Source organism: Lissotriton vulgaris, chromosome 9 (genome assembly GCF_964263255.1).
Source record: "Lissotriton vulgaris chromosome 9, aLisVul1.2, whole genome shotgun sequence".
Lineage (NCBI taxonomy): Eukaryota > Metazoa > Chordata > Amphibia > Caudata > Salamandridae > Lissotriton > Lissotriton vulgaris.
This window is the reverse complement of record NC_141697.1, coordinates 413,843,275-413,869,663: the sequence shown is the minus strand read 5'-3', so window position 1 is coordinate 413,869,663 and position 26,389 is coordinate 413,843,275. Positions and strand designations below refer to the sequence as shown.

The 26,389-nt window shown below is 52.2% G+C and overlaps 1 protein-coding gene across 1 annotated transcript in view; it reads left to right on the top strand.

Annotated features, from left to right (window-relative positions):
* The window catches only part of LOC147690197 (uncharacterized), a 519,116-nt gene that overhangs the window by 95,633 nt on the left and 397,094 nt on the right, over nt 1-26,389 (top strand). The gene's annotated exons all lie outside the window — the stretch shown is intronic.

The window sequence follows — 26,389 nt, the reverse complement described above, 5'->3', positions numbered from 1 at the left end:
CTATCCGACCATTCCCCAGTTTCAGTTAACATGGACCTCCTGCGAAAACGGCAGCCGTTCAGGTGGAGGATGTCCTCGTGGCATCTGCTACAGCCGGCCTATACTAAACATCTGCGAGAAACCATAGATCACTACTGGCGGGAGAACCTGGTGGAGGGGGCGGACGTGGAAGTGGTATGGGAGGCGATGAAACCTACCGTGTGTGGGGTGGATATTGCATGGTGCTCGGAGGCCCGTAGGCGGCGCCGGGAACAGACAGCGGTGGCGGCTGAGCGAGTGGCGACCCTGGAACAGGAGCGCCGCGAGGGTGGCGATGAGATCGGGCTAAGGCTGCTTCTACAAGCACAGCAATCGTATGCGTCCCTCTTGATGGATGAAGCCAGACAGGCGTGGCTGGCCACAAGAAGTAGGGTGTATCAATGGGGGGACAAGTCGTGCTCCATGCTCCATAGACTATGCCAACACAACTTTCAACCCCTCGTACTACCGGGCATTACGGACGACAATGGGGAGGTCCTGACCGACCCTAACGAGTTGGCAGCGAGCTTCGCCACATACTTCGAAACCCAATACGCCTCTTGTGACCAATTGCCTGAGGGCGATTTAGCCCGGTTTTTCGCGGACCTACCACCCATACCGGTGTCAGACGAGACCAAGGAGGTCTTGGATGCACCCCTCACGGCGGAGGAGCTAGGAGACGCTCTGGGGCAACTCAATGCGGGTAAGGCTCCTGGCCCCAATGGCTACCTGTGTGAATTTTTAAAAAAATTTCACGTACAGCTGGGGCCGCACTATCGCCGAGTTCTTGAGGCGGCGAGAACGCAAGGCGCATTGCCCCCCGATTGGCGCCATGCCGAAATAGTGGTATTTCAGAAGCCTGGTAGACCCCCGGGCAGCCATGACTCGTACAGACCTATTTCCCTCATCAACATCGAGGCCAAAATATTGGCCAAGGCCCTAGCAAACCGTCTGGCTCCGTATATTACGGATCTGGTCCACTCAGATCAGGCAGGCTTCATGCCCCACAGGGCAACGCGACACAATATCCGACGGGCACAAGCGGCACTAGACGCGGTTGGAGCCTTGGGGGACCAGGCGGCATTGCTATTGGCCGATATCAACAAGGCTTTCGACTCGGTCAGCTGGTCGTATATATTTGCACTGCTATTGTGGCTCAATCTAGGCCCAGTTTTCCGGTCCTACATCAGATTACTTTATACAGACATCACAGCCTCAGTGCGAGTCGCTGGGGCGGTGTCGGAGACGTTCCGCATTGGCCGGGGGACTAGGCAGGGGTGCCCTCTTTCCCCCTATCTTTTTGCCCTAGCAATGGAGCCCCTAGCTGCCAGAGTCCGCAGAGATGCGTTGATACGGGGCTTTGACTGGAATGCCACCCTGTCGGATAAAATTGCATTATACGCGGATGATGTCCTCTTCTTCCTCACTGATTTACAGCGCTCCGGCCCACGTGTCCTGGAGGTCATGCGACTGTTTGGGGAGGTATCAGGTTTATACCTGAACTTACGTAAATCCACCCTATGGGTACTACGTGGGGACACGGTGTCGGATCCCTGGGCTTCGGAACTGCAGGTGGCCACAGTTGGTCTGAAATACCTCGGGGTGTTTCTCTCAAACTCGGTGGATACTGCCTGGGGGCGTAATATACTGCCCGTCTGGGAGCGGGTCCAGGCGGATGTCAAAACTTGGTCCCGAATGCCCCTATCAATCTTTGGCCGGTCAGCTATCTTTAAGATGGTTGCACTACCGCGCCTACTCTACCAACTACAGAACCATCCATATCCTATACCACCCCAATGGTTTCGGCAGGTTGACTCGGTGCTGGGCCGCTTCCTTTGGGCTGGCGGTTCTGCCAGGGTAGCGCTGCGCACTTGTTTTCTGTCCACATACTGTGGGGGCCTAGCCACCTCGGATATACGGTCATACTACCAAGCCGCTCACCTCCTTGTCCTAAATGAATGGTGGTATGGTGACGGTGGAGATCCGGCCTATGCCCTGGAACGTGCATTGATGGGGGATAACTCGCTCCACACCATCCTATACTCACCCCGGCTACGTCGGCCACTGCCGAGAGTCACTAAACTTGTATTTGCGATATGGCGGCAGGCCCTGCGTCGCATGGGTTGGTGGGGTAGACTGACCGCGGAAACACCGTTATGGCACAACGGTTTACTACCAGAACTATCTAAGTTATCAGGCTTTGATGGCTGGGACTCAATAGGCATTTCGCAGCTCGGCCATGTGATGTCCGGGACGACTCTCAAGTCCTTTCAGGCCCTTAGCGCCGAATTTGATATGCACCAATCTCAATTTTATCGGTATTTACAATTCCGACATGCATTGACGCCCAGTATAACCAATCTTGACTCACTCCCGGACTTCAGCCCGATTGAGGCGAAGGTCTTCATGGGCGACCTTGGGGACAAAAAAGTATCGCGCATTTACCAGACCATGGTCACACATTGCTCATCCACCCTTCTTCCGCTGAAGGCGACCTGGGAGGCCGACATAGGACCACTAGATGAGGATGATTGGCGAGAGGCATTAGAATCCCCGAGGGGGGCGGCTATAGCGATACGGTTTCGCCTTATACAGTTCAAGATTCTTCACAGGGCCTACTATACCCGAGAGCGTCTGTGGAGGGCGGGTCTGATTGGGTCCCCGGAGTGTCTGAGATGTGGGGCGGAGGTGGGTACGTTGCTTCACACAGTGTGGTCGTGCTCCAAACTAGTTGGCTTCTGGAGGGGTGTATGGGGCTGTCTGTCGGAGGTGCTGGGCTGGACCCTTCCCCGTACCCACCGCCTGGGTCTCTTGCACATCCTGGACGGGGTTGGTGGTAATATCTATAAGCGACACCTGCTCCTCCTGGGGCTGATGGTAGCCAAAAGAGACATGGCCCGAGCATGGAAAGATGTGAGGCCCCCCCCCCCTGACTGCATGGAAGGCCGGTTTAGACTTTTGTATGGGTCTGGAGAGGCCAATCTTTGAGGCACGAGGATGCCCTCGTAAACATTTCAAAATATGGAAGAGGTGGGCGGACTACAGAGGCTTGACACTGGACCCCCCGGTGGAACCAGAGGAAGACCTATAGCCCTGTATGCTCCTGCGAAACCCATTCCCGCACACACACTCGATACGCCAAGAGCTTCCGTCTACATGGTTCACACACACATGCATGGGGTTAGGGAGGGTTGAGGGAGGGCTCAGGGAGTTGGGTGGGTTGATTCCTGAAAAGATGAAGGTGGGGTTAATATGTTCGTGTATCCTTGATTCCGCTGATTCATTGTTTCAACGCTCAGATTTATATTGTGATTGTAATTACAATGCCTGGTGGTATCGTCCTGAATGTGGGATGCCACTTTAATTCATATGCTCATCTTTATCAATAAAATTGTTGTGAAAAAAAAAATCGTTGATTCCGAGGGATGCGAGTCGGACCGCCACGAGCAGCCAGCCATTCCCTATCTGTGAATGCAAACCCAATGTCCCAGTGAAACCGAAGTCTGGTGAGATCTGCTTCATTGTGTTGGCGGAGGGAAGATGCGAACCAGCGCGTAAGATGTTTCCCCCCTTTCCATCACCTGAAGATACTGCAGAGTGTGATGCATGGGAGTTTCCTGAGCCAGCTCACCCCACTTGGATGTTAACGTAGTTACAAGTGCTCTGTGTAGCAAGAACTGTCCGGGAGGCATATTGTTCCCTGCCACGAGTTCCTGGAACGGAATGAGTGCACCTTCTTGAAAGAGGTCCCCCACATCCTCTATCCCCTCCGAGGTCCAGTGATGCAACTCAGCCGCCGTCGTGTAGGTGTCTCCCCGTGGGGTTCCCAATAGTGGGATGGCGGGGGCGTTTGGGATAGTGGTCCTAGTAAGGAAAAGACATCTGCGGAAACATTTGTACACTACAATGAGGAGAAAAGTATCTGGGGACCTAAGTGAAGAGCAAGGATGAATGATCTGGAGGAGGGTTTTCAGTGATAGCGGCGGTTGCATGGAGGCCGTGTCTAGTAGGCAACGGGAGGACATCCACCTGGCAATCCATTGCAGCTGGGAGGCCAGGTAGTAATGTTCGAAATTGGGCACCACAAGGCCGCCCAACTCAGTATGCAGGTAAAGTTTTCCCATGGATACTCTATGGCGTGAGGTTCCCCATATAAAATCCTGCACTACTTTTTCCCACTGTTTAAAAAAGGCTGACGAGATGATGAGGGGCAGAGTGGTAAAATAATAGAGGAGGCAGGGGAGGACCACCATCTTAACCAAGGCGATTCAGAAATTGGCCAGAAATTGCCAATGGGAGGGTCTTCCAGAACCCCATCTCAGACCGAATCGCCGTGGTAGCACGGACATCATTTCTGTCAAAGAGGTCAGCCTTGGCTTCATAAACCTGGACCCCTTGGTAACGGAAAAGGATCAGTACACCAGGCCAATGGTGCCCCCTACCCCCCCCCCCGCCCCCCCAAGTGTGTAGCCCAGATCCGGGACGTTCCCTAAGAACGGGAAGGGTATGGACTTTATCGGGTTAACTCGCAGCCCGGAGGCTCTCGCGAAAAGGCTAAGGGCCCGATCAAGGGAAGGGGGGTTATCATGAAGGTACTGGGCATATAGCAATAGATCATCCGCGTACAGTGAAATAGTGTGTACCCATCTCCGAGTTCGATCCCCATATCTATATGCGTGTGGACATGAGCCGCCAGCGGCGCCACCGCTAAGGCAAAAAGAAGCGGAGACAACGTGCATCCCTGCCGTATCCCAGCCGTACCCGCACCGGATCTGAAAGATATGGGCCCGTCCGAACCCGGACTGATGGATCACTGTATAGCAACTGTATTAAACTGAGGAAGAAGAGACCAACCCCAAAACGTGTCAGAGCAGCAAATAGGAAGTTCCAGGCCAGAGAGTCTGAGGCCTTCTCAAGGTCTAAGACCATGCAACCGGAGCACGGCCAGGCGGTTGGGGCATATTCCGCGGCCCGAAAGTAGCGGCGCAGGTTCAGGGCTGTACTACGCTGTGGAACAAATACATTCTGGTCAGAATGTACTAGTTCAGGGACTAGTGGAGCTAGTCGGTTGGCCAAGACTTTCGCCAGGATCTTATCATCCGAATTCAATATAGCAATCGGGCGGTAGGAGCCAGTGGACGTGGGGTCTTTACTTCAATAAGGACACCACATTGGCTGTACGCATGGATGGGGGCAACGTCCCCTCCGAGACTGCCTCCAGGAACACCGAGTGCAACAAATGTTCTGCATGAGTTTTGAAAAATTCTGTTGGGAGTCCGTCTCTTCCTGGAGTTTTACCCGAGACCAAGGCATCCCGTATTTCTTCCTCTTTTAAAGGAGCGTCCAGATCCTGGGTCTGATTCAATGTCAGAGTAGGCAACTCCACAGTGGCCAGAAAGGACTCCACGTCCCTAGCATTACCAGTCTGGAGGGTGTCATAGAGGCGAGTGTAGTGCTCAGTCATAAGTGCGTGGATGTCTTCCTTTGTGTTGCGTTTGTGGCCGAGGTCGTTTAGGAGGAAATGTATGGGCCGTTGGGGATGGTCCTGCCTAATCAAGTAGGCCAGCAGTCATCCGGTCTTGTCTTCGGTCGAATTTGAACGGGTCGAGTGCGCCAAATAGTTATGACAGCGTAGGCGGTCTAGAAGTGTCTCCCGGGCGGCATCAAGGTGCTGCTGTTGCCTCGGGTCAGTGACAACCTGCGACTCGAGCTGGAGAAACCGGTCCTCAATGCGGGTCAGCGAGGTGTCCAACTGCCTGCGAATACTCCAAGTCTGACCCAGACAATGGCCCCTAACCATCCCTTTTAAAAGCCTCCCACTCAGTGAGGACCGAGGCTGTGGAACCGGTATTAAGTGCAAAGTAGTTGGCTATTGCAGACTCGAGCAAGCCTCGGAAGGGGGGGTCATCCAAGGCTGCGGTCTGTAGGCGCCAGGTCGGAACCAGAGGAGGTGATGCTTCCCAGACCAGGCGTATCAACAGGGGATTATGATCGGAGTGTGTCCGACCAAGATAGTCAGTCGCTTGTATCAGAGGGAGGGGGGCTGCGGATGCGAGTACACGGTCAAGGCCCACATGTAGTTTATGGACTGGGGAATAGAATGAATATACTCTGGAGTGAGGATGTCTTTCCTGCCAAACATCTGAGAGGGCCCAACCATGTATTTAGTAGGCGAGCATTGGAGGAGGCTGTAGTGTTAGTGAGGGGGGGGGGGAGCAATCAAGGGAAACATCGAGCACTGCATTAAAATCCTCCCCAAGGAGCCACGGGATGTCTCTCCATCGGAGTAAAATCTCCGAGAGATCACTCAGGAATGTGCCCTGGCGTATAAAGAACCCAATAATATTGATTGGCCGTTCAGTCTGCCGCCTATCAGGACATACCGCACCATTGGGTCTGTTAGAACTTCCTGTTCTTCCCATGGGACCCCTGCCTTGACCCATATCATCACCCCTCTAGTCATGGACGAGTAATTGGTGCTGTATATCTGCCCAAGCCAGTGTCGGCGCAGGCTGGTGGCTTCCAAGGCTGCCAAATGTGTCTCCAGTAAAAATGCAATACTCGTCTTATGACGCTGCAAGTACGCATAAAGGGCGTATCGCTTAGAGGGTGTCTGGATGCCCTTGACATTCCAAGTGAGGACGCTAAAGTCTGTGATCAAGGCAACTAACTTCAGTGTGCCCAATCCGAATACTGCAGGGTCCCCCGCGAGCGTAACTCCCGTGAGTGTGGGGGCGGGGCGGGGGGGGGGGGGGAGGGGGACGGGGAGGCGGCAGGTCTGTGTGGCCGGCGACTCATGCAGGTGAAGCAAAATAATAAGATGGGGTCGTAAGCAACTTTGCAACAATAAAAGAGCGGAACCACAACAGGAGGAACTTCCCAAACAATTCTGCCAAGTCATGGCTACGGAACTGTCAGCGTAGATTGACTTTTTCGGGGGGGGGGGGGGGCACAAGAAGGAGAGTGCGACCAAAGAACGAGAGAAATCAGTGTAAGGACCATCCCCCTCAAGCTACCTTAGTAGAGCAGGATCCGGGCCATCCTAGAAATACTAAGGTGTGTTAACAAGCCTAGAAGTCACAATTCAAATGAATGTCAGGACTATGGGGAGAGAAGGGAGCCCGCAGAAAGAAGTAAACAATGCATAATCTGCCCCCTTTCAAATATCAATAAAAAAACACATGGAAAAGGGGGGGGAAGAAAAGGCCCCCATCATACAAAATGCAGGCAACAAACAATGTGTCTTGGAGTCTTGCGGCAGTCTGATCAAAATGCAAATCTAATGCCAAACATTGCCATTTGCCGTCTGCGGGGTGACTCCCTGGAGCGGGGGAAAATCAGTCTCCAAGGATCATTCCGGAACCCGGAGCTCCAGACCCGGTCGGAGAGGCAGCAGAGTCGAACGGAGATGGAGATCGCTCGCAGGGCCTCCTGATGTTCCAGTCTGATTTGGTCGGGACTGGGAGCGGTCGCCACATGCCCCATGGTCTTGGCCTTACCCCCTCTGCGCTGACCTCCACGAGAGCGTTCACGAGGACGTTACTTATCAGATGATTTAGGTGCCGGCGCCAGGCCCTGTTCCTCAAGCCATTCCCATGCTTCAGCAGGAGAGTCAAAGTACTTCGTAGAGCCATCCCTGACAAAGCGCAGTCGGCCGGGAAGAGCAAGGAGTAGCGAAGATCCAGGTCACAAAGCTGCTTTTTGACGGCAGTGAATGTGGCTCGTCTCCTCTGTACCTGAGCCATATAATCGGGAAAGAGCGAGACTGAGATGTTCTGCACCTTAGGGCCGGGGTGTTTGCCGAGCTCTCGCAGTATAGCGTCTCTGTCCCTGAAGTTCATGACTCCGAATAGGAAGGGACAAGGGCGCGCCCCAGGAGGGGGCCTGTACAGGTATGCGGTGGGCACGCTCCACCACAAATTGTGGGGAGAACGATCCGGGAGGCATGAGCTCCTTCATCCAGGTCTCTGTGAAGGTCTCTGGGTCCTGTCCCTCCGACCCTTCGGGCAGATTAACCACGCATACATTATTACGACGTGAGCGACCCTCCGCATCATCCACCTTGCCCTCCAGGCTACAAACTCGGTCCAATAGATCTTGGAGTGCAGACAAGCAATTCTGAGACCGGGGTCGAAGATCTGCTACCGTGGTTTCCGCTTCGCGAAGTCAGTCCGAAGGTTTGTGCTGGTCTGCTCGAAGGAGGGTGAAATCCGAGGTGATAGTGTCCATGCGTCCCTCCAAGGATGTGCTGGTCAGATTCAGGGCATTGCAAATACGTTCCACTGCCGCCAATACAGAGTCCAGCTTGATGGCAATGTAAGGCGGGTTAATCGCAGTCGTCGATCCGGAGGTCGCGAGTGATGACCCAGCCTGGCCCCCAGGAGGCACATTACGAGAGGGGTTGTTGCGAAGGCGGCCCATGGCAAGCTGCTGCTCACTCTTCATAGGAAAGGAGGCTGGGCCGCTAGGTCTCCGCGATGCCCTCAAATCAGAAGCCTCGCCAGGGACCAGAATGCGGTCTCCCACCAACCTGCAATGTGCCCCTCCGCACGGACAGTGACCACAGGAGCCCTCCAAGAAACAAAGCCTCCTCCACAGAATGCCCAGCAGAGGAGCAGCCCAGTGAAGAGTGTACATGACTGTGCTTGTTGGGCGACGCCCCAGTCGACAGCTAGCAAACAGTGGTGGGTAGAATGTCTCCAGCCTCAGAGGGGACCCTCCGTGGGCAGCACGCAACAGGCTGCCATCGCTGAGCAGTCACTCCAGGGGTGGAAAGGGTAGTGTTGGGCGCCAATTGCAGTTCAGAGAGCAGCAGGGGTACGAATGAGGCCACCTTCCTGGGCCCGCAGCAGTCGCAGTGTCCCAGTCCCAACCCATTTTTTTTTAACATTCTCTTTATTGTTTTTAGATTACACATACATACATTTCTTATATTCATCCTAACAGAATTACTGTGCGGGTCCAAGATCGTTTTACACATAGTTACTTCACCATGTACTATACAACATACATCTAATATCACATTCTGAATCACTGTAGTATGCCAGGTTTAGAGACCACTGTCCTGTAGTGCCATATACATTCTTAACGATACAACATTTATCCCGAGCCCATTGATAGGTGTCCCGTCCTCACTCCCATGACTTTGCACAGTCTAATATCAATATCTGCATTCACTCAGCACCCACTATACCACCGTCTCTCTGCCCGCTTCCCACTTCTATTACTCAACCTGCCTGTAATATCACCTGTCCTCACTCATCCTTTAGTCAGTTTTGCAATTTTATGGCTTATCTTTAGGTAGGGTTATTAATCAGATAACATGTCAGTGGGGCCCATATGTCATTAGGTATGGAAGATACTGGTAACAGTTCGGCATATGTGTCTAGCTTCTCCTGACACGTTATCAGGTCATTCGGCCATGTCTTAAATGTAGGCGCCCTCCCCCTTCCCCATCTGCAGGCTACCCTCCTTTTGGCCATTAAAAGCGCTTTTGCTATGAATCTGCGATGCTCTGCTTTTACTGGCTTCACATACCCTAGTAATGCCATCAAAGGGTGTGGTTCCAACGGGTTATTTATCTTTTGTTGCAGCCCACTAAACACTTGAGTCCAGTAGTCACTAACACTCGGGCAATTCCACGTCAGATGTAAGAAATCCGCTCCTTCAGTGTGACGTCTATCGCATCTATCATCTAGTCTAAGCTTGAATCTTCACATCTTAGCTGGAGTGTAGTACAGTTGGTGTAAAAACTTATAATGTATAATTCGGAGTCTACTACTCGCTGATACCCTCTCTGTCTGCAGGCAGCAATCTTCCCATTGGTCATCAGTCAAAGCTGTGCTTAGTTCCTCCCCCATCGAACACGCGAGTGTGTGTCAAGCCTCTCTCTCTGGGCATGTACCGAGTTGTACAGTAAAGATACCAGTCTCACAGGTCTGGCCTTTTCCAGTATGAGTTGCAAAGGGGCAAGCACCTTAGGCTTCTCCAGGAATTCCAGAGTTAGTGATCGTATGCCGTGCCGTAGTCTAATATACAAAAAAACATCTAGGGGTGTCCTCTGTTCCACCGGCACATATGGTCAAGAGTACGAAATTTGTTCTCATGATACAGGTCTCCCCAATAGACCATAGTATCCTTTTGTTTAAATATATGAAACGTTTCTTCCTGTAATAGTGTCATGTCTGGATGGTACATTAGGGGCAACAGTAGCGAGTACAGCAACTGCACCTCCAGTATTCGGGCAATCTTCTGCCAGGCTGTTATTGTGCAGTGCAGTGCATCAGGTTGTCTATCTCTTACTCCTACGGGCATGTATAGCGCACCATTTATAGGTGCAGGGTGTGCCAGCCAGTGCTCTGCTGCCACTTGTGGCATATATCTAGGTTGCTTAATCCAATACCATACAAAATGTGCTTGCGCTGCTGAAAAATAAAGTTCAAAATCAGATATTCCAAACCCACCTTGTGAATAGGGTCGCGTCATTATCTCCCATTGTAATTTGGGCTGTTTGCCGCCCCACACTAGTCTTATCAACTCTGACTTGAGTGTTTTGAAGAAATGCGTACCCGGGTAGTATGGAATATTCTGAAACGGATATAAAAGTTGTGGCAATATCACGATTTTAATCAGTGACGCTCGGCCTGCCGTGGACGATGGAAGCGTCACCCAACATGTAACATTATCTGTCAGTTTGGTCATTGTCGTCCCATAATTCAATTTCAGGAGTTCACCCCTATCTTTCGCAATTCTAATCCCCAAGTATCTCAGGTCATCGTCACATCACTCTAAGGGATAGACTAATGAGAAACCTACAGTGGCGTCCGTAAGCGGGAAGATACTAGACTTCGCCCAATTAATCTGTACACCAGAAAGTCTTCCAAAAACTATAAATTCTCTCAGTATGGGGTTCAGGTTCTTTTGCGGGTCTCGTACATATAGGGTGATGTCGTCTGCATAAAGGGATACAAGGATTTGTCGTTGAAAACACCGCAGCGCCTTGTCCTTTTGACACTGCCTCAATTTTGCCACCAGTGGTTCAACAGCTAGTGGAAATAATAACGGTGACAATGGGCACCCCTGTCTAGTCCCTCTCGTAATCTCGAATGCTTGTGATGTGTATCCATTAATCAGAATCTTAGCTACTGGTTTGATATATAATAATCTAATCCATGACAAAAATAAAGGCTGGAACCCCATTCTCCTCATCCCTTCAAAAATATAACTCCATTCCACTGAGTCAAATGCCTTGGTTGCGTCTAAAAAAATTGCTTCCATAGGGAGGTCTGGGGACACCGTGTTTAAAACAGCAAATAGAGTTCTCAAATTGTACGAGGTGGCTCTTCCAGGCACAAAACACGATTGGTCTGGCAAGATTAGGTTTTCTATGAGCAGACTCAATCTCGTAGCTATAAGTTTGGCCAATACTTTGGCGCCGCAGTTAAGAAGCGACAGCGGCCTGTATGACTCACAGAGTTCCGGTCTCTTGCCGGGTTTTAACAGTGACACGATGAGGGCCTCTCTCATAGAAGGGGGTAGATGCCCTACTTCCAGGGTGTCTTCATAAACCTCCCTAAGCACGGTAGCCATAATGTCAATGTAAGTTTTATAAAATTCCACAGGTATCCCATCTGTGCCTGGGGCCTTGCCAGACTGCATACTCATTATTGCGTCCCTTACCTCATCCAATTCGAATGGTGCACATAAGAATGCTCTTTGCCCGTCACTCAGCCATCCCAGTGTTACATCCCCAAGGAATTCTTCCAGCCCACTATCGCCTTGTCTCGTTGTAGTATATAGTGTGCTGTAGTGGTCCAAAAATGCATTCAGTATAGTGTGTGTATCTCAGTATATCTCTTCATTCGAGTCCCTTATCTCCATTGTGTATGTTGAGCACCTAGGCCGCCTCACCTTTTGTGCCAAGTTTCTACCCGGCCTATCTCCTTCTCCAAAATTCCTGGTCACCCAGTATTTACTTTTAAACCTCACTTCTCTGTTCGCTTCCTCAATGTAAAGAGTAAGTTTTTCTCTAAAAGCTGCTTGAGTCTCTCCACTCGGTGTCACAGACAGTTCAGTTTCCAGCTGTTTTAGATCCCTATCTAATAATCTTAGCGTACCCTGTATATCTTTAAGAACTCCAGCCCCTTTTGCTATACCGTACCCTCGCACTGTCACCTTAAATGCCTCCCAGACTATTTCCACACTTTCAATCGATTCCTTATTTCGCCGAAAGAAATCGCTAATCTCCTCACGCAGCTCCTCCTGGAAGACCTTGTCAAGTAAGATGGGTGCATAAAGTCTCCAAGGGCTGCGTGGTACATTAAAATCCTTGGTGGATAGTGCAATCAACACTGGTGCATGATCCGAGTACGTTCTAGCAAGGTGCCTTGTGTCAGCTAGCGCAGGAGCCAGTCCTCTAGTTACCAAAAACGAATCCAGTCTAGCCCATGTCCGTGCATGTGCAGTGAAGTGTGTACCCTCCCTCTTTTGTGGATGCATATGACGCCATGCATCTATCAGTTGATAGTTTATCTTGATGTTCTTTACCACTTCTTGAGTCTTAGTGTAATGGTGCAATGCTGCATGGGATCTATCCATCGTGGTATTATATGTGACATTGATATCCCCTCCCCATATGACATGCGTAGATTCTGTTTAAAATATTTTTGTCCAAAGTGTTTCAAAAAACCCTGGTTCACCCACATTTGGCCCATAACAATAGGCCAGCGTGACTGATTGGGATCTCAACCGCCCCCATGCTATACAGTACCTGCCTTCCGAATCACATGAAGCTCCCGCCAGTTGGGACAGCACATTTTTCTTAACCAAAATTGCAGTGCCTCTTGCATAAGTGGAATATGAAGAGAATATTCTAATCTCCACCCATCTACTGGCAAACGTGACTGGGAAATTATGTGGACAATGAGTCTCCTGCAGCATCGCAATGTGCACATTGTGTCTGTCCAAATACAACAACACCTGCCTCTTTTTCCTGGGATCCCCCAGCCCTCGCACATTCCATGTGATAATATTCAGCTTTTGTACCGTTGTGTCAGCCATACTCTCCCCTTGTGTGTCTCACAGCGCCCGGCTCTCCTGAAGAACATTCCTTCTCTAGTGCTTTATTACACTTTGTGAACCCAATGTGATGTACAGATTGTCCATAACAATTCCTTCGGACCCTGTCAAGTTCTCTAATGTGTACTGTTAACTCTAAACATTTCAAACTTACATCTTCCCAGTCCCTGCCCCTCCCCCCACTTCCCACTGAAGCAACCCAATCTTGCCAACATCTATCACCCTACCCTCCTTCCCCAACCACAAAAACAAGTCCAACAGTGTCTCTAAGGTCACTGCCTCTTGTGTGCTGTGCACCAGTCCAGGGGTGCACCCAACGGGGGACATTCCTAGGGGACCACACAGATTCATCTCCACCTCTAGGCCCACCGTGGTGTAACTCGTCAGAGCCTCTTCTCAGGGTGGAGTGGGGCCTGGAAGTATATCTCTTCTAACAACTGGTGCTTCTACAAGCATCTTACCAAGTCATATCAATCACCAACATATATATTTGCCAAGTTCAAAGTAGAGTTCCTCCATGCTCATGTCTCAGTCACTGCGGCTGTTCCTCATCTCTTACAGGGGAGGGTCTCTGGGAGCTGTCATGTCTTCCTCCCCCTCTGTAGACACGCTTAACTGTACAAAGGAACTCTTCCACTTGGTTAGGATTAGTGAAGAATCTTTGTTTGCCTTGGCGCGTAACGCACAGTTTTGCCGGGTAGAGTAGAGCGTAATCTATTTGTGCTGCCCGGAGCTTTTTCTTCACGTCAATAAATTTCCTTTGTTCCTCTTGCACTATTGGTGTAAAGTCAGGATAGATTGAAAATGTATTCCCATCGAAATTCAGGGACTGCTGGTTCCTACCTGCTCGCAGGGCCACATCCCTATCTCGATAGTTCAGTAGACTAGCAATTATGGGCCTAGGTTGAGCACCAGGCGCAGGCCTGGGCCCGAAAGATCTATGTGCCCGCTCGACAATAAATTGCGGGGAGAATGCCTCTGCTGCTATTGTTGCTATCAACAGCTTCTCCACATACTCCTCCATTTTACCTGTGTTGGTCGTCTCCGGAATCCCCACCACGCATATGTTATTCCTACGGCTGCGGGATTCCAAATCCTCATTCTTAGCCGCGATCGTTCTCAGTATTTTGTCCATGCACGCCAGCTGCGTTGTGTGGCCAGCCGTGGTGTCATCATTGTCGGATATTCGCCGTTCCGTCCATTCTGGAGGACATGCAATCAACTTTGTCTACCACAGTCGCAAATCCCTGTCTCATTTCCTGCAATATATTAATCATGTCCGAGTTGTGCGATGTGGCACCCCCATTGCCGCCTTCCTCCTCCACTAACTCCTGTTCATGTTGCTTATTTTTGGTTGCATTTTTGGCTGATTCAAAGCTTATTTTCGGCTGCCTGGTGTCAGGTTTTCCCATTTTTACCTCCAGTTCCTGCTGCCAAGGGGTATGCTGAGGGTTCGTGTTTTCTGCTAAGCTTCTCCACGTATCTCAAGTCAGACGTGGTACTGTTGTGGGCTGATGGGCCCTGTCCCTGGTTATATCTGTCACTTTCACACACCAACCCCGTCTGTAATCATGCCCACCGGTACAAAGTTTCCTGGTACCGCTATATACTCCAGGCAGTCCACCAATCCGAGTAGTCTGGTTAGTATTACTTGCCGGTACTACAGCGCTTATAGCAGGTCCGGTTGCACTGTATTTAGGTTGCTATTATTATCGTCATCCGCATGCACCAACCTAGCTTACCAGTACAAACGCCCCTGTGACCTGCGATCCGATCCGCTTGTTTGGGAGCGTGGTAGGTGGGGGGAAGGGGTATTGCTCCTCCTTTTGACCCCAAAGCAGTTGTGTTATAACTCCGGGTTTCGTGCGATCCTAATGCGCTGAACTTCCGCTGTTTGGGGATTAGTACTTTTTTCCCTTACCTCCTCAGCAGGGTCTATAGTATATCCACTGTCCCCACCAGCAATGTGCCAAGTCTCCAAGATTAGTTTGTATTTACTTTATATGCATGAATGTACCTCTTCCATGCGCCGGCAGTCAATCATACAGCTCGCCTGCTCTAGGTTCTCCCTCGATGCTTTCTACGTTTCCACAGCGGAGGGAAGAGGAGGGGCCCGCAGGTGCCTTGAGCATTAATGTCTCCCCATGTGGCACAGTATACCGCCGCCTCCCACACCTGTCTCCAGTTCGCTCTCACTTCTCTCACAGTTCCCGTCCCTGAAGCTCACTCCAAACGTTCTGCAGCCCATCACGTCTCTCCTGTGTGTTAACACGTACTCTCCGATCACTCGTCCACAGCTTCCGCCATTACTGGAAATTACTGGTCCTCCCGTCGCGATTCCCGTAGGCGCACTTACTTTCCGCTGGCAGCCTTTCCAAAACGCACCCCCACCGCAGCACGCCCTGACGCTTTCAGCTCCCACTGCAGCAGTAGAGCGGCGTTGCGTCTCCAAGCTGTTTGCCCTCTCTCCCGCCTCTCACCGCGCGCCACGTCCAGCGGCCTTCAGCAGCTCTCCAATCCCCGACCTGATATGGCGCGCCTTGCCCCTTCACTCGTCAGCCACACAGCAGGCCAGGAACTGGGTGACTCTTAAGTCGGCTGGCGTTGTATCTCACCACCTTCGTTTTGCCTCAAACTTTCACCGAGTGTGCTGTGTGTTCCGGGCTTCAACTCGGCCAAGTTTCAGCACTTCAATTATGCAGGATAATTATAGGATAAATATTCCAGGCAGCAGGAGCCTCACATTTGTGCGGCCATACTGCGTGTGCACCCTCTAGCGCCCCCGTCCCAGTCCCAATCCTACACACAGATGAGGGCCCCTAGGTCCGATTGACCCCCGTGGACCCTCACCCCATGCAGGTGCCGCAGTTCAATGCTCCCAGGTAGCAGGGTTGCCCAGCGTAAGCAGGCCTCGCATGGGCCTCACGCCCGATCAGCCTCCGCAAACCAGCAGGGGGGCCCAGGCCCGACCGACCCCGTGGCCCCCTACCTCCACCAGAAGGCACCTCTTTTCACCCCTCAAAGGCCTACCTCGGCTGGGAAGGTCCCACCGGCCAGTTCCAGCGTCACATCAGCCTCTGCAGTGGAGTATTAGGTCCGGGAGTGGCGGGGAAACAAGCGTGGCCACCCCACGTCCCCCAGGCCCTCGGCAGGTACAGCTGTATAATCCCAGCCCCGTCTAGGTGATGGGCCCGACCGACTCTCGGTGGGCCTCCGCTTTAGATAGGGACCTTCAGGAGCCCCTTTGTGTACCAAGGCTCAGGTGAGGGGCCCTAGGCCCGACCGACCTCCGTGGCCCCCCACCAAAGCGCCCAAGCCGCAGTCACCCTCCACGTGCCTAACACAGCAGTCTCAGTGGGTCCAGGTGGGGGCCCTGGGCCCGACCGAACCCCGCAGCCCCCCACCACATGTCAGAAGCAGCTGGTGAAGCACAAAGGGCCGCCTCACCAGGCACCCGGTGCCTTCAACTGTAAACAGTGGCAGAGGCACCGGACCCAACCGACCTCCGTGGCCCCCCACCGCAGGACGCCACAGCACCAGTCCTAGAGTTCGCCCCAGCAGCCACTCTGCAGCGCCAGGCAGGGGCCCCCAGGCCCAACCAACCCTCGTGACCCCCGCCACAAGACGGGCGCCGCAGCAGCAGCCCACAGGCTTACCTCCCACAGCAGGGCACCACCAGCCAGTACTGGGCTGCCAGCAGCTTAAGCCCACATGGTGGGCGCCATTTGCAGAGCTGTACACGATCTCCGCTTTTCCTCTGGCTTCAGTGCGGCGGCCAGCCCCGCTCTCTCCAGGGCCTCGGCAATGCAGGAGGCAACGGTGCGCGGCAGTTCCAAAGTTGCCCCAAATGCCACCACCGAGAGCAGAAGTCGCTGGAGTGTTGCGCCCGTCCCGCTCAGCACCTCGGGACCAGACTCATGTAGAGACACAGGCCGCGCCACCCGGGGCTGCCGCGGAGCGTCGTCGGGCTTGGAAACTCCTCCTCGGCTGCAGCTGCCTCATACAGACTCAGAGGACTCACAGCAGACAGGTAAAACCCGCCGATTGCTAAGGATGCTCAGGATAAACTGTGGCCGTGGCCTAAGAGGAGCTGAGTCGGCTGCACCTTCCTGATTCCTGGTTGGGGCGCGGCCCCTGGTGCTTAGGTGTTGCCGCTAGAGGGAGCTATTGCTGATCCGCCACGAAATCACAACCCCTGCTGGGGAAACTGAATCTGGGTCCCTCGCCTCCCTTGTTGTGCGGGAGGTGGGAGTGTTGCGAAGCACGCCCAAGAATCGTCGCCCAAGGCGGTGAAGGCCTGTCTCGACCCGTGCACACCGGCGATTGGGCTAAGGTGCGGCATTGGGAACAGTGCTGACGCGGCTGGGGGTGCTACGGCCACCGGAACCCAACGGTGAGTAGGACCCTTGGCTTCTGGTGCTCTGCCTGTGCCTCCACCTGGGTGGGCCTGCAATGTGTGCCAGTCTGGACAACTGCTACAGAGGCAGCTCTAGGCTCATGGTGGCCCTGGGCAGGGAGCGTAGGTAGGGGGCCCCGGAAGAGGGGGTCCGGGCGGGGCGGAGCGCGGAGGCCAGTGAAGAGGAGGGGGGTCAGGCTGTTTGGAAGTGGAACAGAGCCGGAGGCCACCAAATCCCTGCCAGGGGCTGCCACGCAAATATGTGTCCATCCTCAGAGGATTATTATATTAAGGTTAAATATTGGCGTGGTGGTCCATGGGGTTTGGTGGCCCTGTGCAGGTGCACAGCTTGCACATGCCTAAGGCCGCCCCTGACTGCTACGTCAACAGCAAGGGGCCCTACAGCGAGGGGCTGTCTAGGCCCGATTTCGGCCTACATGCCTGGTGGGGAACCCGTTCATTGGGACTGTGCCACTGGGATTCCCTTGCTGGTGTTGGGTGGAGGGGCACATAACTGCACATATCACCCTGTTGGAAGGTCTCCTCCCCGCTGGTGCTCAGCTTGCGTCCTCTGTTGGTCGGTGGTCCTACTGCACTCTTCTGGTCGGGCTAGAGATGCCAGCACCACATAAAACGGGGAATGTAGGCAGCGGAGGGATTGGAGCTCCCTGTGACTGAGAACTGCGGCTGAGGGGTCGGCCTTCTATGGCAGACTCCCGCTTCTTAATAGCTGCTTGGATAACCAACCCCCGTGAATTGGGCTGAAAGCCAGCTGTGGCTTGATCTTCAGGGACAAGCTAATGTCAATAGTGCTTAGCAGAGACTGAGCGCTGCTCTGAGGACTTCATGGTGGGGTTACTCACCCCTCATCAGCCAGGATAACTTGACTACAGTGGCATGGAGACCACAGGACCCACTTCTGGGCATACCCGTCCCACTTGGGGTGACAAATGCAAAAAGAAAAATTGATGGACAGAATGCAGAACAATGTCATACGTTCACCCCTACATTCACCCCAGTACAGAGATCTGGGCCTAAATCCATTGTTTTTTTGCTCACCATGCCATTCTAGTTTGGACCCAACCATATGCAAATCAGTCTTTTTTTTTTTTTTTTTGGAAACCTTTATTGTGCAACAAAAGCTTACAGGTACGGGCCCACAACCATGCAGGCCGGCCGCGAAATCAAGTGGTAGCACTCTAGGCAAAATCAAAACAGCTCAGCAGTCCCTGAGACGAGGAACAGCAATTATCCGATGCATCACATACTGGAGAAAAGGGGGGACCACTGAGTACAGGATAAGTGAGGTTAATTTTAAAAGTTATAGGTAAGAAGGATCAGACGCAGTCACTTCATCGAGAACGCATGGCGGGCAATGATCCCAGCGAATCGGCAACAAACTAGGCAATAATTAGAGGATCATCAGAAGAACTTGAGGATAAGAACAAACAATACAGTACATACTGGTCAATACCCGCCCCATGATCGTGGCACATCTTGACTAACGGTAGTGGAGAGACCAACAGCAGAAACAATAAGCAGCGCTACACCTAACCACCAAACTGACCCAAAGGAATAAAGGGAAAGAGTAAGAAGAGTCAAGAGAGAAAGGAGAAAAATAAGGCCCATAGAACCAAGACGAAACAAAAGACCCACCCCCAAACCCCCCACCCAGCACGCATGCAGAGGCTACGGCCTACCCCCCCCCCAGCAGTGTGCCTGTCGCCCAAAAACCGAGTCCCGAAATATAGACTCAGAAAGAGAAAAAGGAAAGGAAAAAGAAGAAAGGGGAAGGGAGAAAAAAGAACTAAGAACTGATGGGAGAGGAGACATGCAATCAAAACGATCTGCTCCCACCCCCCACCTGTGCACATTTGGAACCTACGAGAAGAGGAAGTCACTGCAAAGTCAAATACAGGAACATGATGAGGAAGCGATCATACTTGTACAATCGAAAGTACGCCATTTATCCATGCACGAAGTAGTAGTCCGCCGATGCAAGTTATCTCAACCCTGTCCCTGTCTGTCCAGGGCCATAGACACGGAGTGCACATTGAACCAGAAGCGGACGGGCCAGAAGTGAAAAGCAAGAACTCCAGGCCACGAAACACGGCACCAGTCATGATGGCCTCGGACAGGACCAGCAAGAAAAAGCAACAGCAACAGCTGGCAACACGAACAACGCCCCGCTGACCAAGAAGGGGCACTCGCTACACTAGGACAGACATCGGATCCCGGCTCATCAGGGCAAGACGAACAATCACCGGGAGTCACGGCGAGGCAGGCCCGGACGGACCCCGGCCGGAGTCCCTCCGTTATTTCCACTCCTTGGAAGCGCTCCCGACAAAACAGAGCAATGGGCATCCAGACCACCAGACAAGCGACGGCCGTAATCTCATCAACCTCGGGGAAGATCCGTGCAGCACAGTTCAGCGGTTGGTCCGCACCCGTGGGGGGCGGCTCGGCGAGCCCGTCAAGAAAATCATCATCCGGCCCAGCGGCATTCAGCATCATGGCCTCACGCCAGGAATTCAAGGCAGCGAGGACGTCGCCAATCGTAGGATCACCCCTACAGTATTCAGCAAACGTGCCGTGCGACAGGCCAGTGTTCCCGTCGACGAGATGCAGGGCGCTGGCCACCATCTTGTCAGCACGGCGAGGCCACTGTACACTCCAGCCCAGATCCGGTGGCCAGCGGGAGCCAGCCGGGGACAGTCAACCGCACCAGCGGTGCAGGGAAGCGGGCCACCAAAACATTGGAGGTAGTCGGTGCCTCTGGCCCATGGGCGCCGCCCGCCGAGTCCGGGCGGAGGATTTCAAAATGGCCGGTTGGGAGACAAAGGGGAGAGGCGTCTCCCATGCGGTCAACCCCCGTCCGTGGGATGCGGCACCCCTCCACCAGGTCCCACCCGGTCCCCGGACCACCACTCCGGGTCCGGTCAGTCGCCACCGGTCCAACCGCACAGTGGCCTCTTCGGTCGACCCCTCTCCTCCACCAGGGGCCGGCGCAGGAACTTCGTTCCAGTCGGGAGCCGCAGGCAAGTTCAGGCCCGCCCGCCTCGCAGGCTCCGAAGTGAACAGGGGCACAGCTCGGGATCCGCCGCACCCAGGAGCATCCGGGGCAGATGGTAAGTATCAGCAATCTGTCATGTTTCCATATTTCCTCGAATACATCTTCTCGGGGCAGGATAGGGCACAGGATTAATAAAACAGGCGAGAAGGTCGACGGAGCCGAGCTGCAACGCGGCCATCACGGTCGCGAGCTTGGCTCCTCCCCCATGCAAATCAGTCTTGACCCAGCGCCCAATGGGAACAGTGCAGCCTGAACTGCCAGGCCAGGTCCTCCCTGGACTGGAAACAAGCATCCTAGGACTGGTTTCAGGATTTCAACCCTCATCAGCCAGGTCTGTGACTGGGGTGAGTGTCTGAAAAGATTCAGGGCTCTGTCCATCATCTCCTTCTGTTTGCTTTCTTCACCCTAAGTTGGTAGGGTATGCCCAGACTTGGGTCCATTGCTCACTTTGCCACTGGATTCAAGCTAGCCTGGCTGATGAGGGCTGTTAGCCCGAATTCGGTCCAGGATGCTTGTTTCCAGTCCAGGGAAGACATGGCTTTGGAGTTCAGGCTGGTCTGTTCTGATGAGGCACAGGGTCAAGACTGATTTTTCTTATAGCTGTGTCTGAACTGGGGTGGCAAAGTGAGCTAAAGAACGATGATGGATTGAACCCAGATCTGTGACTTGGGTTGTGTCTGAAAAGTTTCAGCTCTCTGTCCATCATCTCCTTGTGTTTGTGGCGTATAACGAGGCAGACCAGGGGTATCGAGTAGGATGCGGGTGAGGGGCAGGGGAGCCTTCACATGTGGAGCTACCGGCCGTCTTACAGAGATCCAGAAAGACACTGGAGAATCAGACCGAGACTGTCTCGATTGACGTAAATCTACTGAGGACAGACCTCCTAAAAATCAGATAAGGTGACCGCTACCAAGGGCGACATTATTTGATTGAATGGGGAGGAGGTGACACTTAAACAGCAGGTGGCCCAGATGTCTGAGTTCACAAGGGCCCCAAAGTGCCACGCTGAGGCTGTGGAGAGCAGAGCAAGCCGCAGCAACATCCATGTGCTGGGCTTTCCAGAGCGAGTGGAACAGAGATCGGTGGAACAATTACTGGAGCAGTGAATTCAAACTCAGCTGCTCCTGCTGGGAGTCTCAGAGGTATTTGTTGTAAAGACCGAGATTGCACAGGGCTCTGGTGTTCCCCCCCCCCCCCCAACCCCCACCCTCCACGCCTGGCGCACAGACGAGGGCCATCATAGCAAAAGTGTTGAATTATCGGGATAGAGACTGTATACTATGAGGGGCCAGGGAGCAGAATGATTTATGCTACGAGAATAACAAATTCATAATTTACCCAAACTACACCAGGCAGGTCCAGGAACTGAGAAAGTCTTTCTTGAGGGTTAAAAATAAGCTATGGGAGCTTCAATTTCAATATATAAGCTGAAGGCTGTTTTGCAGGAGCGTGCACTCTTCTTTGAGACTCCGGGTGAGAACTGGAAGTAGCTGGAGGTAGGTGGCGATGCACTCAGGGAGGTTGGAACAGCAGTATCAGAGGCAGATATGGGGCACCTGCTCTGGCAGGGGATCACGACGCAGAATTGAACTGACAGTGGCCGGGGATGGCAACGCACAGGAGCAAGCGTAGTTCATTCTGGGTGTGGACGGCAACATGCAGCTTGACATGTTTGGGATGGAGTGCCTGGGGTCCCCCTCTGCGGCCACCATGCTGTATCCTGATGACCAGTCGCAAGTGCTGGGCCCCACAGTAGACATTATACCCGAGACATTGATGGAGGAGGCCCTTGGGGTTGACAGGCACTAGAGGATGGCTCACCTGAATAGTTTATGCATTGCCCGGTACGTTCTCATTTGCTCTCTCCTGGGGGCTCATCTGGTTGGAGGCGAGGGAGTTCTGGGGGCCCCCTAGTGATGTAGCTGAGTCAAAGAGACCGGGTGAAGTGTGTGGGAGTATATGCCACTTTTGTTTGGTCCTTAAAATACGATACTGCTGTGAGTTAATAATGTATCTATAAATGATGACTGGTTTGAACTAGGCAGGCAGGGCGAGCGGCTTATTGCACTGAAGTGCTTAGTTATAAGCCCCGGTTGGGCATATGGGGAAGCTATGCACGTCCTGGAATGAGCATCGGTTGAGCAATAGGACTATCGTATCCGCCCATATGTGGTCCACGGGTGTGGGGGGGGGGGGGGGCAAATAGTTTTTTATACAGTTTATTTATTTCCGTGCGCACCTTGAGGGTAGTCTGGGCAGAGAGCATTGACGGCGGCGGGGGTAGTCTGGTGCTCTCCAATTTCCAAGATGAAACAGTATGACAGCGGCGGTTAGGTTCCTCGGTTGGAATGTCCGGGGATTAGGTACTTGCTTTTTAAAACGACACTGTGTCTCGATCGCCTGCTTACAGGAAACTCACGTGGACGACATTGGGGGCTGCCAGAGTGGCAAAAAAGTGGTAGGGGCAGTTGCTTCATTCTTCTTACTCAACATACGCTAGAGGGGACCCTAGTATGGGTAGACTCTGGGATCTCGTTCACCCTGTAGTACGTGGAGACCGATGTGGACGGCCTGTATGTATTACTACGAGGCATACTTGATGGGCGGGAAATCTCAATACTGAACATTTATGCACCAAACATGGACTAGCCTGCCTTTTATCAGACAGTACTAGACTCTGTTCTACATCCCGCCCCCTGCGATACGTAAGCTACTTCAGCTCCTAAAAGACTTCGGAGCATGGTTTGGCATACAGCTAAACAAGCGCAAATCTTTGCGCTTCTTCCTGGCTGGCTTATCTTCTTGGCCGCTGGAGTGGCTCCCGGATCCTGGGCTGAGATGGGAAACTGGCTACTTCAGATATTTGGGGTGCAGGTGACCCATGATGACCTGCAGTCCCTTTACCACAACGTGTCCAGGGTAATCGAAGCACTTAAGGAATCGGTGGCATTTTGGAACTCTCTGCGGCTCTCTCTTATGGGCAGGATGGTGGTTGCTAAGATGGTGGTGTTGCCACGGCACTCCAGAACTCTATGTGTAGCATTCCCATTGTGGTTTTAAGCAACTGAACTCAGTGTTGGTCTCCCTGCTCTGGGCTGGTCGTCGCAGCAGAGTGGCTCTGCATGTTTTGACACTGAGGTATGAGGAAGGGGGGACTCGAAGCTCCCAGGTTGGACCTCTATTACTATGCCGCAGAGCTGCCTGGTGGCTGGATGAGGGAGACGACTGGGAATAAAGGCTCCTGAGGGGATGTTTTCAGCCAAATAGACTTCAAACGACTCTGATGGAGGGTGCTGGAGTTGTAGGCAGCATGTCATATGTGGTCAAATTGATCACAAAAGTGTGGCAATCGTTTGTAGAACACGTATTGAAACATCCGCCATTCCACAGGGAACTCCCCATACGGATACTCACCCCAGTGTGGAAAATGATGGCGGGGATGTCGTTTCAGGGATGAGGGAGGGGGGCTGTCTGGTGTTGCGGGACCTGTACCCAAACAAAACATTCATCTCATATGAGCAGGATCAAACCTGTTTCAGGCTGGCAGGGTCCAGTTTCTTCAATATGCTGGCCTTTCTGATTTAGCTAGGGCAACTTGGCTCACATACCCAAACATCCCGCCAATAACGCAAACATTGGACATAATGCTTACTTGTGGCTCAGGCCATCGGTTTATTTACCTCCTTTATTGTGCAATGAGATTGGATGTGGTGGGGCCTCCCCCTATGGCCCGCTTGGCCTGGGCTGGGATCTATCAAACACCTTGCCTGAGTCAAAGAGGAAGGCGATAGACACCCAAGCACAGTGTCCTGCAAGGAGCGCCTCAAGCTGATAAATTTTAACTATTTGCATCGCACACATATGACCCCGATGGGCCTGAGCCGCATTGACCGCAAGCGCTCGGATGTATGCCCACGCTGTGCTGCCATGGGGGCAGATTTTCTGTACCTGGCCTTGGGCTATCCTGAGGTATACTGCTTCTGGATCCGGGTAGTGGAGACGATTAGAAGGGGCACAGGTTTTCAGGTGTAGACAGCCTTGTTACATTGTCTACTTGGCCATGTTACAAAACCTAGGAAATGCAAATTTCAGTATAAATTGCTGCAACTCCTCCTGGTTCTGGCTAAGCACAGGGTGGCGATAACCTGGATGGGGACGCGCTTCCCCTCCCAGGATGCCTGGATGAGGGATGTGCGTGAGTGGGCCTTAGCTGAGGAGATGCACATGAAGGCTAGTAGAAGGGATGAGAAGCTGGAGGAGCATCTCAGGTCATGGAGGTGTAGTGTAGTTCCTATATTTCCAATAGGCTCTGCACATTGGAATAACATAAACGACCGTGTAGACGTAGGACTGAGGTCGACTAGGTCTCTATTGAATATGTTAGACTAAATTATGAAATGCCAGCTAGCTCAGAGTTCACTAGAAACTTTCTCGAGTAAACAAGAAGGTGCTAACTTTCCTGAATAGACAAGAAGGGATTAGTTTCTGACAACCGCATAAACATGACAACTTTGCTCCCCCAGAATAAGGAGTATATCTCCAGAGTCGCTGAAACAATAGATAGCTATTTCACTCAGTTAATCGTGCATGCTTAGTTTCACCAGAAGTGCAGAGAAATAGAGAGACGGGTGTTTTCAATAAAAGTGGTTATTTATTGAGCAGTCTACTTTCTCATGCAAGAGAAGTGAATTGCCACAATTGCAATACTTGTCATAAAGTAAAGTGCGTACAGTAAAATGAGTATTATGAAAAAATACTGTAAAAGCATTTATATGGTTTCTAAGCCATAAAATACTTAAAATGGATAAAATACATACAATGATAAAATAATGACTAAACATACTCAACTGGTGTTTCTAAGATACGCCTACCCCAGTGTACCTAACCGAATCCTAGTACAGGGAAGGAGTAGATGAGTTACAGTTTTTGCCAAGAATCTGAATCAAGAATTCTCTAAGGGTCTAATCCGCTCCGTACCTTGGTTATAGAATGAAGGAGGTCTTGTATCTCTTTCTCAGGGCTCGATCTCCCAGCAACCCGCAAGGGTGACAGGGAAACACTGGAGCTGGATTTCTCGGCAGGAGAAAAGACAGCGTTTCTCTCAGTGCGTCAGCAGGGAGGGTCGGCTTCCTTCGGCACTCGTATCAGCAGGGCGTCAGGCAAGTAGATAGCCGATCTGCTCCAAACCACCGTGTGTTGCTTAAGGCAGATGCTGGTATATTTATACCTGGAAGGTGCCGAGTTTGACGTAAGGTTGGACATAAGACGTCACTAAGAACTCGCAGTTCTTTCAGGACTCCAGGAGTTCTAGGAAAAATCAATACAGAAGCAGGGGGAATTCCCGGGCTGCTGGAGGCTTGGTTTGTTTAAGAACGCGTTGTGCTTTCTAGGAGTCTATGGGAGTAGCCTTGCCGTATTTGGACTGCATTGGCTATGTCTTAATATGGGTATGATTCTTATGCCTATATAAGAGTATGATTTGATATAACCACATAAGGGCATGAAATCGGGAATATTTACTAGAGTCCTAGAATCATCTACAACACCCACTCCACGTATAATGTCCATCATTACTAAATACTAAGCAATGTTTTTTTTATTTTTTTTATTATGTTTATTATGCAAAAAATAAGGGCACAGTACAAAGTGCGAAGAGCCATTTGCCTACAACCCATCTCGGGCCGGCAGTGGGCTGCCCCGCCAAAATCATGGCACATACAGATAGCAAACTGAAGGATATACAGATCAAGTCCGTGTCTCAGCAGCAGTGCGGGCCTGGCAGGACTACCCCTGCCTGTCAGTCCTATCTGTGTTGCGGTGTGCAC